The sequence below is a fragment of the Lampris incognitus genome, chromosome 3 (assembly GCF_029633865.1).
Source record: "Lampris incognitus isolate fLamInc1 chromosome 3, fLamInc1.hap2, whole genome shotgun sequence".
Classification (NCBI taxonomy): Eukaryota; Metazoa; Chordata; class Actinopteri; order Lampriformes; family Lampridae; genus Lampris; species Lampris incognitus.
In genome coordinates, this window is record NC_079213.1 from 42,735,105 (window position 1) to 42,751,911 (window position 16,807).

At 41.2% G+C, this 16,807-nt stretch overlaps 1 protein-coding gene across 2 annotated transcripts in view; it reads right to left on the reverse strand.

Annotated features, from left to right (window-relative positions):
* lmo3 (LIM domain only 3) overlaps window positions 1-16,807 on the reverse strand; it is a 237,778-nt gene that overhangs the window by 100,276 nt on the left and 120,695 nt on the right. The window lies entirely within an intron of this gene.

The following is a 16,807-nucleotide window of genomic DNA, read 5'->3' on the forward strand; positions in this document are numbered from 1 at the left end:
TACTAGGAGGAGGAGGAAAAGGAGTAGTAGTATGTAGTAGTAGTACTAGTATGATGTAGTCGTATTAGTAGTAGTAGTAGTAGGAGTAGTGGTAGCAGTAGTAGGAGTAGTAGTATGATGCAGTAATAGTAGGAGTAGTAGTAGCAGTAGTAGGAGTAGTAGTAGCAGTAGTAGGAGTAGTAGTAGCAGTAGTAGGAGTAGTAGTATGGTGTAGTAGTAGCAGTAGTAGTAGTAGTAGTAGTAGTAGTGATAGTAGTAGTGATAGTGTGTACCTGAGTCTAAACTGAGAAGTCTTATCTGCAACCTTTAAAGGATAATGTTGTTTTTGGGTGTTATTTTTATAGTTTTTTTACCATCAAGTATATGGCCTATCATATCATTTTACTCACCAGCTTCATTATAGAGATTTAAAAAATACTGGATGACCGCTACACTCAGCTTGACAATGACGTCTCATGGGGCTTGGATGTTCGAGTGCCAGGCAGGTCTCAACAAGTCTAATTCAAACCAGTTAACTGAAGTGAAAAACAAAAGTGCATGTTGAAGACGATGGCGTGGAACGACCAGTTTATATGATCAAAAATGGTCCATCACACTGTTGAGCTACTTCCTGGTTCATCTTGTGGGAATGACCACATGACTCAGCAGAGGAACCATAGCAGTACCCACCGATAAACTAGCCCAGCCAGTGCAACTAACGGAAAAGTCATGTAGTGTAACAGCAAACTGTTTGAGACACTATGTTTTGTTCACTGTTATTCAAAAGGACGGGATTCAGACGTGTGTCCAGTTTCCCTGTAAGACACCATTGTCAAGCTGTGTCCAAAACCCCCAGAATGAAGCCAGTGAGTAAAATGATATCATTAAGTAACATGCACAATGGCAAAAACCATGAAAGCAAGACCCAGGTTGTAAGAGAAAAGAATGGTCCTCTACTAGGTCTTCCTGTTGCAGCTGCAGCTCCGTCTGAGTGCAAGTCAGCCCTGCCAACACATTTGCACACCATTAAAAAAGGCAAAACAAAAGAGTTCAGAACCACAAGGACGGAGTAAGTAATGACGGTGGCATTCACCAGCACAGGAGGCAATGTAACCTTTAAAAGAAGCATATCCCTCCGAAAGGAAGGCTCTCTGCTGAAGACACACTGGTGCGGTCACAGGAGAGGGGAACCATTACGTCTCACACACTTGGCGATGGTGACCTTGCAGCTGTGCTTCACTCAAACCCCAGACTGACTTGATGAAAGAGAAAAGGCTGCATCCAGGTACTTGAATATACTTGGTCCACTGGAATCCCTAATGTTACTGTGTTTGCAGATCAAGATCCCTGACACAACTACTACGCTGATGCTTCACACGTGACAGAGGAATGGGATGACACATGAATGACAAACTCACGTGCTGTACCAGAACTACAGCCCATACTAATCTCAAACTTGAAAACAGCAGCGGACCAGCTCAAAAGGCTGCGTAACACTGTAGGTCGGCCATGTGGCCTCCGTGTCAGATTAGAGCTGTAAACCATCATTGACAGAAGAGCTGTTTCTGTGTGAGCTGCTCACACTCTCCAGCCTTCACACATGTCAAGTCAGGTGTCATACCTAAGAACAAAATGGATACCTTCTGCCCACACCTTCTGCCCACATCTTCTGGCTACACCTTCTGCCCACATCTTCTGCCTACACCTTCTGCCCACATCTTCTGCCCACATCTTCTGCCCACACCTTCTGTCAACATCTTCTGCCCACATCTTCTGCCTACACCTTCTGCCCACACCTTCTGCCCACATCTTCTGCCTACACCTTCTGCCCACATCTTCTGCCCACACCTTCTGTCCACATCTTCTGCCCACACCTTCTGCCCACATCTTCTGCCTACACCTTCTGCCTACACCTTCTGCCCACATCTTCTGTCCACATCTTCTGCCCACACCTTCTGTCCACATCTTCTGCCTACACCTTCTGCCCACACCTTCTGTCCACACCTTCTGCCCACACCTTCTGCCCACATCTTCTGCCTACACCTTCTGCCCACACCTAGTGCCTACACCTTCTGCCCACATCTTCTGCCTACACCTTCTGCCCACACCTTCTGTCCACACCTTCTGCCTACACCTTCTGTCCACACCTTCTGCCTACACCTTCTGCCCACACCTTCTGTCCACACCTTCTGCCTACACCTTCTGTCCACACCTTCTGCCTACACCTTCTGCCCACATCTTCTGCCCACACCTTCTGTCCACACCTTCTGCCTACACCTTCTGCCCACATCTTCTGCCTACACCTTCTGCCTACACCTTCTGCCCACAAATCCTGCCTACACCTTCTGCCCACACCTTCTGCCTACACCTTCTGCCTACACCTTCTACCCACAGAAGACAAGTTGTTGCTATCTTCCTATATACAGTGCTGCTTGAAAGTTTGTGAACCCTCCAGACAGGGTCACTGTTTTTGTAAAAAACATTAAAATAAGCTTATTACACATACATCCAAATCCCAATTTGTAAAGCACACCTTCCAAATAATGGACACACACACAAAAAGAGATATATTTTCATTATTTAATTCGACAAAGGTGGTTTATTTCACAAAAACTGAAAATTTAACATGTGCAAAAGTATGTGAACCCTTGTATTAGTAGCTTGTGGCTCCTCCTTTTGAGGCCATTACTTCAACCAAACGTCTTCTGTAACCACTAACCAGTCTCTCGCATCTGCTTATGGGGATTTTTGCCCACTCCTCCTTGCAGAACTCAGCCAGTTGAGAGGGGTTGGAGGGACATCTGGTATGTACCAACTTCTTCAGGTCTCGCCACAACATTTCAATTGGATTAAGATCCGGACTTTGACTGGGCCTATCCAGAGTACGAATCCTCTTTCTCTGAAGCCATTCCTTTGTAGTTTTGCTGGAATGCTTTGGGTAATTGTCTTGTTGCATAATCCATTTTCGTCCCAGCTTCAACTCCCTGACTGATGGCAGGAGATTCTGGTCAAGAATTTGTTGATATGCCGGAGAATTCATGGTTCCTTGGATAATATGGAGTCGTCCAGGTCCAGAAGCAGAAAAGCAGCCCCAGACCTTCACATTTCCACCACCATGCTTCACTGTTGGGAGGAGGTTATTTTCTTCATATGCAGTGTTGGCTTTTCTCCAAACATGTTGGTTTTGATTGTGACCAAATAATTCTATTTTGGACTCGTCTGTCCAGAGAATGGACTTCCAGAAGGCCTCTGGTTTGTCCAAGTGCTCTCTGGCAAAGTTGAAACGGGCAGCTTTGTTCTTTTTTGAGAGCAGAGGCTTCCTTCTAGCAACCCTCCCATGAATGTCATGGCTATTCAATTTTCGTCTGATTGTAGACGCATGCACATTTGTCCCAGATGCTATCAGAGAGGTCTGCAACTCTCTAGAGGTGATGTGTGGGTTGGCCTTTACCTGATTTATTATTTTTCTGGTGCTTCTGGGTGATAGTTTTGATGGGCGTCCACTTCTGGGCAGAGTTGCTGTCATGTTGAAGGCCCTCCATTTGTAAATTATATGTCTTACAGTGGATGGATGGAGCTGGAATCTTTTGGAGATGGTCTTATATCCCTCCCCAGACTGATGGGCTGTCACTACCCTCTTCTTCATGTCCTCGGATATCTCCTTTGCTCTCGGCATTGTTGATTTGTATGGGACCACAGTGGTTTGGTTGGTTTCCTCTCTCTTTTAATTAGTGCAGGCCAAACCCTTTCCCAAGGATGTCTCATTTCATTGGTATGCTTAAATGATTAATTAAGCACCCAAATGTGTTTCACCACAGTCTGTTACCTGCTTGACTTAACCAATGCAGCTGGGGGTTCACTTACTTTTGCACATACACTATTCCATGTTTCATGTAGTTTTTGTGCTACTTAAACAAGTCCCACTAAACAAGTACATGCAACTGATAAACATATATCTGACATTTCATACATAAAAACTGGTGATGATAGAATAAGAAAATCATGGTAAAACAACAGAAAAATCTAAACTGCTCAAGGGGTTCACATACTTTCAAGCAGCACTGTATATATTCATCTATAAACATTTGTTTGCAAATCTAAAACATAATGTATTATTGTATGTGTTATTGAATAACATATTGGCACCTGATTCTTTGGTGTGTGTGTGTGTGTTTGTGTGTGTGTGTGTGTGTGTGTGTGTGTGTGTGTGTGTGTGTGTGTGTGTGTGTGTGTGTACATATGTATATGTATATATGTATACATATATGTGTGTATACACATATATGTGTGTATATATATATGTGTGTATACATATATACATACATATACATATACACATACACACACACACACACACACACACACACACACATATATATACACTACCGTTCAAAAGTTTGGGATCACCCAAACAATTTTGTGTTTTCCATGAAAAGTCACACTTATTCACCACCATATGTTGTGAAATGAATAGAAAATAGAGTCAAGACATTGACAAGGTTAGAAATAATGATTTGTATTTGAAATAAGATTTTTTTTACATCAAACTTTGCTTTCGTCAAAGAATCCTCCATTTGCAGCAATTACAGCATTGCAGACCTTTGGCATTCTAGCTGTTAATTTGTTGAGGTAATCTGGAGAAATTGCACCCCACGCTTCCAGAAGCAGCTCCCACAAGTTGGATTGGTTGGATGGGCACTTCTTGCGTACCATACGGTCAAGCTGCTCCCACAACAGCTCAATGGGGTTCAGATCTGGTGACTGCGCTGGCCACTCCATTACCGATAGAATACCAGCTGCCTGCTTCTGCTCTAAATAGTTCTTGCACAATTTGGAGGTGTGTTTAGGGTCATTGTCCTGTTGTAGGATGAAATTGGCTCCAATCAAGCGCTGTCCACTGGGTATGGCATGGCGTTGCAAAATGGAGTGATAGCCTTCCTTATTCAGAATCCCTTTTACCCTGTACAAATCTCCCACCTTACCAGCACCAAAGCAACCCCAGACCATCACATTACCTCCACCATGCTTAACAGATGGCGTCAGGCATTCTTCCAGCATCTTTTCATTTGTTCTGCGTCTCACAAATGTTCTTCTTTGTGATCCAAACACCTCAAACTTGGATTAATCCGTCCACAACACTTTTTTCCAGTCTTCCTCTGTCCAATGTCTGTGTTCTTTTGCCCATCTTAATCTTTTTCTTTTATTGGTCAGTCTCAGATATGGCTTTTTCTTTGCCACTCTGCCCTGAAGCCCAGAATCCCGCAGCCGCCTCTTCACTGTAGATGTTGACACTGGTGTTTTGCGGGTACTATTTAATGAAGATGCCAGTTGGGGACCTGTGAGGCGTCTGTTTCTCAAACTAGAGACTCTAATGTACTTATCTTCTTGCTCAGTTGTGCAACGCGGCCTCCCACTTCTTTTTCTACTCTGGTTAGAGCCTGTTTGTGCTGTCCTCTGAAGGGAGTAGTACACACCGGTGTAGGAAATCTTCAATTTCTTAGCAATTTCTCGCATGGAATAGCCTTCATTTCTAAGAACAAGAATAGACTGTCGAGTTTCAGATGAAAGTTCTCTTTTTCTGGCCATTTTGAGCATTTAATTGACCCCACAAATGTGATGCTCCAGAAACTCAATCTGCTCAAAGGAAGGTCAGTTTTGTAGCTTCTGTATCGAGCTAAACTGTTTTCAGATGTGTGAACATGATTGCACAAGGGTTTTCTAATCATCAATTAGCCTTCTGAGCCAATGAGCAAACACATTGTACCATTGGAACACTGGAGTGATAGTTGTTTGAAATGGGCCTCTATACACCTATGTAGATATTGCACCAAAAACCAGACATTTGCAGCTGGAATAGTCATTTACCACATTAGCAATGTATAGAGTGTATTTCTTTAAAGTTAAGACTAGTTTAAAGTTATCTTCATTGAAAAGTACAGTGCTTTTCCTTCAAAAATATGGACATTTCAATGTGATCCCAAACTTTTGAACGGTAGTGTATATACATATATATATATATATACATATATATATATATATATATATATATATATATATATACATATATACACACATATATACATATATATATATACATATATATACATATATATATATATATATATATATACAAACACACACACACAAACACACATACACAAACACACACACACACACACACATATATATATATATACACTACCGTTCAAAAGTTTGGGATCACCCAAACAATTTCGTGTTTTCCATGAAAAGTCACACTTATTCACCACCATATGTTGTGAAATGAATAGAAAATAGAGTCAAGACATTGACAAGGTTAGAAATAATGATTTGTATTTGAAATAAGATTTTTTTTACATCAAACTTTGCTTTCGTCAAAGAATCCTCCATTTGCAGCAATTACAGCATTGCAGACCTTTGGCATTCTAGCTGTTAATTTGTTGAGGTAATCTGGAGAAATTGCACCCCACGCTTCCAGAAGCAGCTCCCACAAGTTGGATTGGTTGGATGGGCACTTCTTTGAGCAGATTGAGTTTCTGGAGCATCACATTTGTGGGGTCAATTAAACGCTCAAAATGGCCAGAAAAAGAGAACTTTCATCTGAAACTCGACAGTCTATTCTTGTTCTTAGAAATGAAGTCTATTCCATGCGAGAAATTGCTAAGAAATTGAAGATTTCCTACACCGGTGTGTACTACTCCCTTCAGAGGACAGCACAAACAGGCTCTAACAGGTACTATTTAATGAAGATGCCAGTTGGGGACCTGTGAGGCGTCTGTTTCTCAAACTAGAGACTCTAATGTACTTATCTTCTTGCTCAGTTGTGCAACGTGGCCTCCCACTTCTTTTTCTACTCTGGTTAGAGCCTGTTTGTGCTGTCCTCTGAAGGGAGTAGTACACACCGGGGTAGGAAATCTTCAATTTCTTAGCAATTTCTCGCATGGAATAGCCTTCATTTCTAAGAACAAGAATAGACTGTCGAGTTTCAGATGAAAGTTCTCTTTTTCTGGCCATTTTGAGCGTTTAATTGACCCCACAAATGTGATGCTCCAGAAACTCAATCTGCTCAAAGAAGTGCCCATCCAACCAATCCAACTTGTGGGAGCTGCTTCTGGAAGCGTGGGGTGCAATTTCTCCAGATTACCTCAACAAATTAACAGCTAGAATGCCAAAGATCTGCAATGCTGTAATTGCTGCAAATGGAGGATTCTTTGACGAAAGCAAAGTTTGATGTAAAAAAATCTTATTTCAAATACAAATCATTATTTCTAACCTTGTCAATGTCTTGACTCTATTTTCTATTCATTTCACAACATATGGTGGTGAATAAGTGTGACTTTTCATGGAAAACACAAAATTGTTTGGGTGATCCCAAACTTTTGAACGGTAGTGTATATATATATATATATATATATATATATATATATATATATATATATACTATACATACACACACATATATATGTATACATATATGTGTGTATACATATATTTGTGTATACACATACAGTGCATCCGGAAAGTATTCACACCCCTTCACTTTCCCCACATTGTGTTATGTTACAGCCTTATTCCAAAATGGATTAAATTCCTTTCTTTTCTCATCAATCTACACACAATACCCCATAATGACAAAGTGAAAAAGGTTTTGTAGAAATTTTTAAAATTTATTAAAAATAAAAAACTGAAATATTGCATGTACATAAGTATTCACACCCTTTACTCAGTACTTGGTTGAGGCACCCTTGGCAGCGATTACAGCCTCAAGTCTTCTTGGATATGAAGCTACAAGCTTGGCACACCGATATTCGGGGTATTTCTCCCATTCTTCTCTGCAGATCCTCTCGAGCTCTGTAAGGTTAGATGGGGAGCGTCGCTGCACAGCTATTTTCAGGTCTTTCCAGAGATGTTCAATGGGGTTCAAGTCTGGGCTCTGGCTGGGCCACTCAAGGACATTCACAGACTTGTCCCGAAGCCACTCCTTCGTTGTCTTGGCTGTGTGCTTAGGGTCGTTGTCGTGTTGAACGGTAAACCTTCGCCCCAGTCTGAGGTCCTGAGCGCTCTGGAGCAGGTTTTCATCAAGGATCTCTCTGTACTTTGCTCCATTCATCTTTCCCTCGATCCTGACTAGTCTCTCAGTTCCTGCTGCTGAAGAACATCCCCACAGCATGATGCTGCCACCACCATGCTTCACTGTAGGGATGGTATTAGCAAGGTGATGAGAGGTGCCTGGTTTCCTCCAGACGTGACGTTTGGCATTCAGGCCAAAGAGTTCAATCTTGGTTTCATCAGACCAGAGAATCTGGTTTCTCATGGTCTAAGAGTCCTTTAGGTGCTTTCTGGCAAAGTCCGAGCGGGCTGTTATGTGCCTTTTACTGAGCAGAGGCTTCCGTCTGGCCACTTTACCATAAAGGCCTGATTGGTGGAGTGCTGCAGAGATGGTTGTCCTTCTGGAAGGTTCTCCCATCTCCACACAGAAACGCAGGAGCTCTGTCAGAGTGACCATCGGGTTCTTGGTCACCTCCCTGACCAAGGCCCTTCTCCCCCGATTGCTCAGTTTGGCTGGGCGGCCAGCTCTAGGAAGAGTCCTGGTGGGTCCAAACTTCTTCCATTTATGAATGATGGAGACCACTGTGCTCTTCGGGACCTTCAAAGCTGTAGACATTTTTTTTGTACCTTTCCCCAGATCTGTGCCTCGATACAATCCTGTCTTGGAGGTCCACAGACAATTCCTTTGACTTCATGGCTTGGTTTCTGCTCTGACATGCACTGTCAACAGTGGGACCTTATATAGACAGGTGTGTGCCTTTCCAAATCATGTCCAATCCATTGAATTTACTACAGGTGGACTCCAATCAAGATGTAGAAACATCTCAGGGATGATCAGTGGAAACAGAATGAACCAGAGCTCAATTTTGAGTGTCATAGCAAAGGGTGTGAATACTTATGTACATGCAATATTTCAGTTTTTAATTCTTAATAAATTTGCAAAAATTTCTACAAAACCTTTTTCACTTTGTCATTATGGGGTATTGTGTGTAGATTGATGAGGAAAAAAATGAATTTAATCCATTTTGGAATAAGGCTGTAACATAACAACATGTGGGGAAAGTGAAGGGGTGTGAATACTTTCCGTATGCACTTGTATATGTGTGTGTATATATGTATATGTATATTTGTGTGTGTGTGTATATATATACACACACACACACACTCACACACAAACACACACACACACGTATGTATATTATACACACACACACACACACACACACACATATATATATATATATATATATATATATATATATATATATATATATATATATATATATATATGTGTGTGTGTGTGTGTGTGTGTGTGTGTGTTTGTGTGTGTGTGTGTATTGCTTTACCCTCTTAGACAGCAACATGCTCATTTCTTCTTCTGCATTGTAATATAGTACATACTTTTCTAAAATGAATGAATGAATATAAAGAAACTGAGAGATGGTAAATGGATGGCTTGGAAAGGCATCTGTGTGTGTGTGTGTGAGTGTGAGTGTGTGTGTGAGTGTGTGTGAGTGTTTGTGTGAGTGAGTGTGTGTGTGTGTGTGTGTGTGTGTGAGTGTGTGAGTGTGTGTGTGAGTGTGTGAGTGTGTGTGTGTGTATGTGAGTGTGTGTGTGTGTGTGTGTGTGTGTGTGTGTGTGTGTGTGTGTGTGTGTGTGTGTGTGTGTGTGTGTGAGTGTGAGTGAGTGTGAGTGAGTGCTTGGCATGTGTGTGCAGAGCTAGGAGATGCAGGCATGAGGCGATGGGCGGGGCCAGTGAGGCAGGTCAGGCCCAGACAGGCGGAGCACAGAAGCAGCAGCGACCTGAGTGGACGCGCTCCTGGCTGGTTCTGCAGCCTAGCGAGTTTGAAAAAAAAAACAATTATTGTATTTGTTAGAGTTGGGTTGTGTTATCTAGAGAAAAAAATGTGTCTCAATGACGACATTTTAATACCTGGTGAAAATTCAAATTTGGCAGAATGTCTGTGAATGTTCTAATTCATCCAGGTAGTGGTTATCTAAAGGAGTTGAATCAAGTGCAACTGGACTTGGTATATATCCGTGAAGACGTTTCGCCTCTCATCCAAGAGGCTTCCTCAGTTCGTGCCTTTCTGACTAGACCAAGCTAGTCTGACTGGCTGGTGATGAGACTCAGCATTTATCCTCTAGGAGTCGTTGTCAGAGCTATTGATATGCGTGGCTCTTTTGTGTACCGATGTTATGGCCGCGCCCGTCGTTATCGGAGCTATTGATGGCGAGGAGGAGGTCTGCGACACCACCTATCTCCCACTTACAATGCAGTCCTTTCATCTCTACCCAGGAGACTCTAGAAGCCTAGCCTCCAAGAACAACAGTCGGTCACTAACGGCTCCAACGACTCTCATGACCACTGAATAATGAAGTCGAAACTAACACCCCCAACGACCGTCGCTGCTAAACATCGGACCACAAAGAGCCACGCACATGAATAGCTCCGATAACGACCCCTAGAGGAACAATACTGAGTCTCATCAGCAGCCAGTCAGACTAGCTTGGTCTAGGCAGAAAGGCACGAACTGAGGAAGCCTCTTGGATGAGAGGCGAAACGTCTTCACGGATATATACCAAGTCCAGTTGCACTCGATTCAACTCCTTTGGATAAATGTGGCAGAAGCTCAGTGTTTTGGGCGTGTCCCCAACCCAGACGTTTTAACGTCCCTCTATAATAGCGCCATGCTAATGCTGATATTCATCACCGCTGCACTTTGCGTTTTCTCATAATAATTTAAAAAGACACATTTCAAATTCATACGATTAACATATTTATATTTAAATATCGCTGTAACTCATACATACATAACACCCCACATTTTACAGCAACCACGTTGTTTCAAACAACGTGTTTGCCATGGAAACGAGAAGTGCCAGAGGCGTGTGACCAGTCACGGTAAAAGCGTGACTCTTTCATGTCCACATCCTGATCTGACAGGATGTTTATTACTCTTTCATGTCCACAAATGTGAGTCATGTGGACATGCATGTGTCAAGATCTGACAGGATGTTTATTACTCTTTCATGTCCAAAAATGTGAGTCATGTGGAGATGCATGTCTCCTGATCTGACAGGATGTTTATTACTCTTTCATGTGCACAAATGTGAGTCATGTGGAGATGTATGTGTCCAGATCTGACACGATGTTTATTACTCTTTCATGTGCACAAATGTGAGTCATGTGGAGATGTATGTGTCCTGATCTGACAGGCTGTTTATTACTCTTTCATGTGCACAAATGTGAGTCATGTGGAGATGCAGGTGTGCTAAACTGACAGGATGCTTATTATTCTTTCATGTGCACAAATGTGAGTCACGTGGAGATGTATGTGTCTGACAGGATGTTTGTTAATCTTTCATGTGCACAAATGTGAGTCATGTGGAGATGCATGTGTCCTGATCTGACAGGATGTTTATTACTCTTTCATGTGCACAAATGTGAGTCATGTGGAGATGTATGCGTCTGACAGGATGTTTATTACTCTTTCATGTGCACAAATGTGAGTCATGTGGAGATGTATGTTTCCAGATCTGACAGGATGTTTATTACACTTTCATGTGCACAAATGTGAGTCATGTGGAGATGCATGTGTCCAGATCTGACAGGATGTTTATTACTCTTTCATGTGTACAAATGTGAGTCATGTGGAGATGTATGTTTCCAGATCTGACAGGATGTTTATTACTCTTTCATGTGTACAAATGTGAGTCATGTGGAGATGCATGTGTCCAGATCTGACAGGATGTTTATTACTCTTTCATGTGCACAAAGGTGAGTCATGTGGAGATGCATGTGTCCTGATCTGACAGGATGTTTATTACTCTTTCATGTGCACAAATGTGAGTCATGTGGAAATGTATGTGTTTGACAGGATGTTTATTACTCTTTCATGTGCACAAATGTGAGTCACGTGGAGATGCATGTGTCTGACAGGATGTTTATTAATCTTTCATGTGCACAAATGTGTGTCATGTGGAAATGTATGTGTCTGACAGGATGTTTATTAATCTTTCATGTGCACAAATGTGAGTCATGTGGAGATGTATGTTTCCAGAACTGACAGGATGTTTATTACTCTTTCATTTCTACAAATATGAGTCATGTGGAGATGCATGTGTCCAGATCTGACAGGATGTTTATTACTCTTTCATGTGCACAAATGTGAGTCATGTGGAGATGCATGTGTCCTGATCTGACAGGATGTTTATTACTTTTTCATGTGCACAAATGTGAGTCATGTGGAAATGTATGTGTCTGACAGGATGTTTATTACTCTTTCATGTGCACAAATGTGAGTCATGTGGAAATGTATGTGTCTGACAGGATGTTTATTACTCTTTCATGTGCACAAATGTGAGTCATGTGGAGATGCATGTATCCTGATCTGACAGGATGTTTATTACTCTTTCATGTGCACAAATGTGAGTCATGTGGAAATGTATGTGTCTGACAGGATGTTTATTACTCTTTCATGTGCACAAATGTGAGTCATGTGGAGATGCATGTGTCCAGGTCTGACAGGATGTTTATTACTCTTTCATGTGCACAAATGTGAGTCATGTGGAGATGTATGTGTCTGACAGGATGTTTATTACTCTTTCATGTGCACAAATATGAGTCATGTGGAGATGCATGTGTGCTGATCTGACAGGATGCTTATTATTCTTTCATGAGCAGAAAACGTGAGTCAAGTGGAGATGTATGTGTCTGACAAGATGTTTATTACTCTTTCTTGTGCACAAATGTGAGTCATGTGGACATGTATGTGTCCAGATTTGGCAGGTTGTTTATTAATCTTTCATGTGCACAAATGTGAGTCACGTGGAGATGTATTTTTCTGATAGGATGTTTATTACTCTTTCATGTGCACAAATGTGAGTCACGTGGAGATGCATGTGTCTGACAGGATGTTTATTAATCTTTCATGTGCACAAATGTGAGTCATGTGGAGATGTATGTTTCCAGAACTGACAGGATGTTTATTACTCTTTCATTTCTACAAATATGAGTCATGTGGAGATGCATGTGTCCAGATCTGACAGGATGTTTATTACTCTTTCATGTGCACAAATGTGAGTCATGTGGAGATGCATGTGTCCTGATCTGACAGGATGTTTATTACTCTTTCATGTGCACAAATGTGAGTCATGTGGAAATGTATGTGTCTGACAGGATGTTTATTACTCTTCCATGTGCACAAATGTGAGTCATGTGGAAATGTATGTGTCTGACAGGATGTTTATTACTCTTTCATGTGCACAAATGTGAGTCATGTGGAGATGCATGTGTCCTGATCTGACAGGATGTTTATTACTCTTTCATGTGCACAAATGTGAGTCATGTGGAAATGTATGTGTCTGACAGGATGTTTATTACTCTTTCATGTGCACAAATGTGAGTCATGTGGAGATGCATGTGTCCAGGTCTGACAGGATGTTTATTACTCATTCATGTGCACAAATGTGAGTCATGTGGAGATGTATGTGTCTGACAGGATGTTTATTACTCTTTCATGTGCATAAATATGAGTCATGTGGAGATGTATGTGTGCTGATCTGACAGGATGCTTATTATTCTTTCATGAGCAGAAAACGTGAGTCAAGTGGAGATGTATGTGTCTGACAAGATGTTTATTAATCTTTCATGTGCACAAATGTGAGTCACGTGGAGATGCATGTGTCCTGATCTGACAGGATGTTTATTACTCTTTCTTGTGCACAAATGTGAGTCATGTGGACATGTATGTGTCCAGATTTGGCAGGTTGTTTATTAATCTTTCATGTGCACAAATGTGAGTCACGTGGAGATGTATTTTTCTGATAGGATGTTTATTACTCTTTCATGTGCACAAATGTGAGTCACGTGGAGATGTATGTGTCTGACAGGATGTTTATTAATCTTTCATGTGCACAAATGTGAGTCACGTGGAGATGTATGTGTCTGACAGGATGTTTATTAATCTTTCATGTGCACAAATGTGAGTCATGTGGAGATGCATGTGTCCTGATCTGACAGGATGTTTATTACTCTTTCATGTGCACAAATGTGAGTCATGTGGAGATGCATGGGTCCTGATCTGACAGGATGTTTATTACTCTTTCATGTGCACAAATGTGAGTCACGTGGAGATGTATGTGTCTGACAGGATGTTTATTAATCTTTCATGTGCACAAATGTGAGTCATGTGGAGATGCATGTGTCCTGATCTGACAGGATGTTTATTACTCTTTCATGTGCACAAATGTGAGTCATGTGGAGATGTATGTTTCCAGATCTGACAGGATGTTTATTACTCTTTCATGTGCACAAATGTGAGTCATGTGGAGATGTATGTTTCCAGATCTGACAGGATGTTTATTACTCTTTCATGTGTACAAATGTGAGTCATGTGGAGATGCATGTGTCCAGGTCTGACAGGATGTTTATTACTCTATCATGTGCACAAATGTGAGTCATGTGGAGATACATGTGTCCAGATCTGACAGGATGTTTATTACTCTTTCATGTGCACAAATGTGAGTCATGTGGAGATGTATGTGTCCAGATCTGACACGATGTTTATTACTCTTTCATGTGCACAACTGTGAGTCATGTGGAGATGCATGTGTCCTGATCTGACAGGCTGTTTATTACTCTTTCATGTGCAAAAATGTGAGTCATGTGGAGATGCATGTGTCCATATCTGACAGGATGTTTATTACTCTTTCATGTGCACAAATGTGAGTCATGTGGAGATGTATGTGTCTGACAGGATGTTTATTACTCTTTCATGTGCACAAATGTGAGTCATGTGGACATGTATGTGTCCAGATTTGACAGGATGTTTATTAATCTTTTTTAGTGCACAAATGTGAGTAACGAGGAGATGTATGTGTCAGATAGGATGTTTATTACTCTTTCATGTGCACAAATGTGAGTCACGTGGAGATGTATGTGTCTGACAGGATGTTTATTAATCTTTCATGTGCACAAATGTGAGTCACGTGGAGATGTATGTGTCTGACAGGATGTTTATTAATCTTTCATGTGCACAAATGTGAGTCATGTGGAGATGCATGTGTCCTGATCTGACAGGATGTTTATTACTCTTTCATGTGCACAAATGTGAGTCATGTGGAAATGTATGTGTCTGACAGGATGTTTATTACTCTTTCATGTGCACAAATGTGAGTCATGTGGAGATGCATGTGTCCAGGTCTGACAGGATGTTTATTACTCATTCATGTGCACAAATGTGAGTCATGTGGAGATGTATGTGTCTGACAGGATGTTTATTACTCTTTCATGTGCACAAATATGAGTCATGTGGAGATGTATGTGTGCTGATCTGACAGGATGCTTATTATTCTTTCATGAGCAGAAAACGTGAGTCAAGTGGAGATGTATGTGTCTGACAAGATGTTTATTAATCTTTCATGTGCACAAATGTGAGTCACGTGGAGATGCATGTGTCCTGATCTGACAGGATGTTTATTACTCTTTCTTGTGCACAAATGTGAGTCATGTGGACATGTATGTGTCCAGATTTGACAGGATGTTTATTAATCTTTTTTAGTGCACAAATGTGAGTAACGAGGAGATGTATGTGTCAGATAGGATGTTTATTACTCTTTCATGTGCACAAATGTGAGTCACGTGGAGATGTATGTGTCTGACAGGATGTTTATTAATCTTTCATGTGCACAAATGTGAGTCACGTGGAGATGTATGTGTCTGACAGGATGTTTATTAATCTTTCATGTGCACAAATGTGAGTCATGTGGAGATGCATGTGTCCTGACCTGACAGGATGTTTATTACTCTTTCATGTGCACAAATGTGAGTCATGTGGAGATGTATGTGTCTGACAGGATGTTTATTACTCTTTCATGTGCACAAATGTGAGTCATGTGGAGATGTATGTTTCCAGAACTGACAGGATGTTTATTACTCTTTCATTTCTACAAATGTGAGTCATGTGGAGATGCATGTGTCCAGATCTGACAGGATGTTTATTACTCTTTCATGTGCACAAATGTGAGTCATGTGGAGATGCATGTGTCCTGATCTGACAGGATGTTTATTACTCTTTCATGTGCACAAATGTGAGTCATGTGGAAATGTATGTGTCTGACAGGATGTTTATTACTTTTTCATGTGCACAAATGTGAGTCATGTGGAGATGCATGTGTCCAGATCTGACAGAATGTTTGTTACTCTTTCATGTGCACAAATGTGAGTCATGTGGAGATGCATGTGTCCTGATCTGACAGGATGTTTATTACTCTTTCATGTGCACAAATGTGAGTCATGTGGAAATGTATGTGTCTGACAGGATGTTTGTTACTCTTTCATGTGCACAAATGTGAGTCATGTGGAAATGTATGTGTCTGGCAGGATGTTTATTACTCTTTCATGTGCACAAATGTGAGTCACGTGGAGATGCATGTGTCTGACAGGATGTTTATTAATCTTTCATGTGCACAAATGTGAGTCATGTGGAAATGTATGTGTCTGACAGGATGTTTATTAATCTTTCATGTGCACAAATGTGAGTCATGTGGAGATGTATGTATCCTGATCTGACAGGATGTTTATTACTCTTTCATTTCTACAAATATGAGTCATGTGGAGATGCATGTGTCCAGATCTGACAGGATGTTTATTACTCTTTCATGTGCACAAATGTGAGTCATGTGGAGATGCATGTGTCCTGATCTGACAGGATGTTTATTACTCTTTCATGTGCACAAATGTGAGTCATGTGGAAATGTATGTGTCTGACAGGAT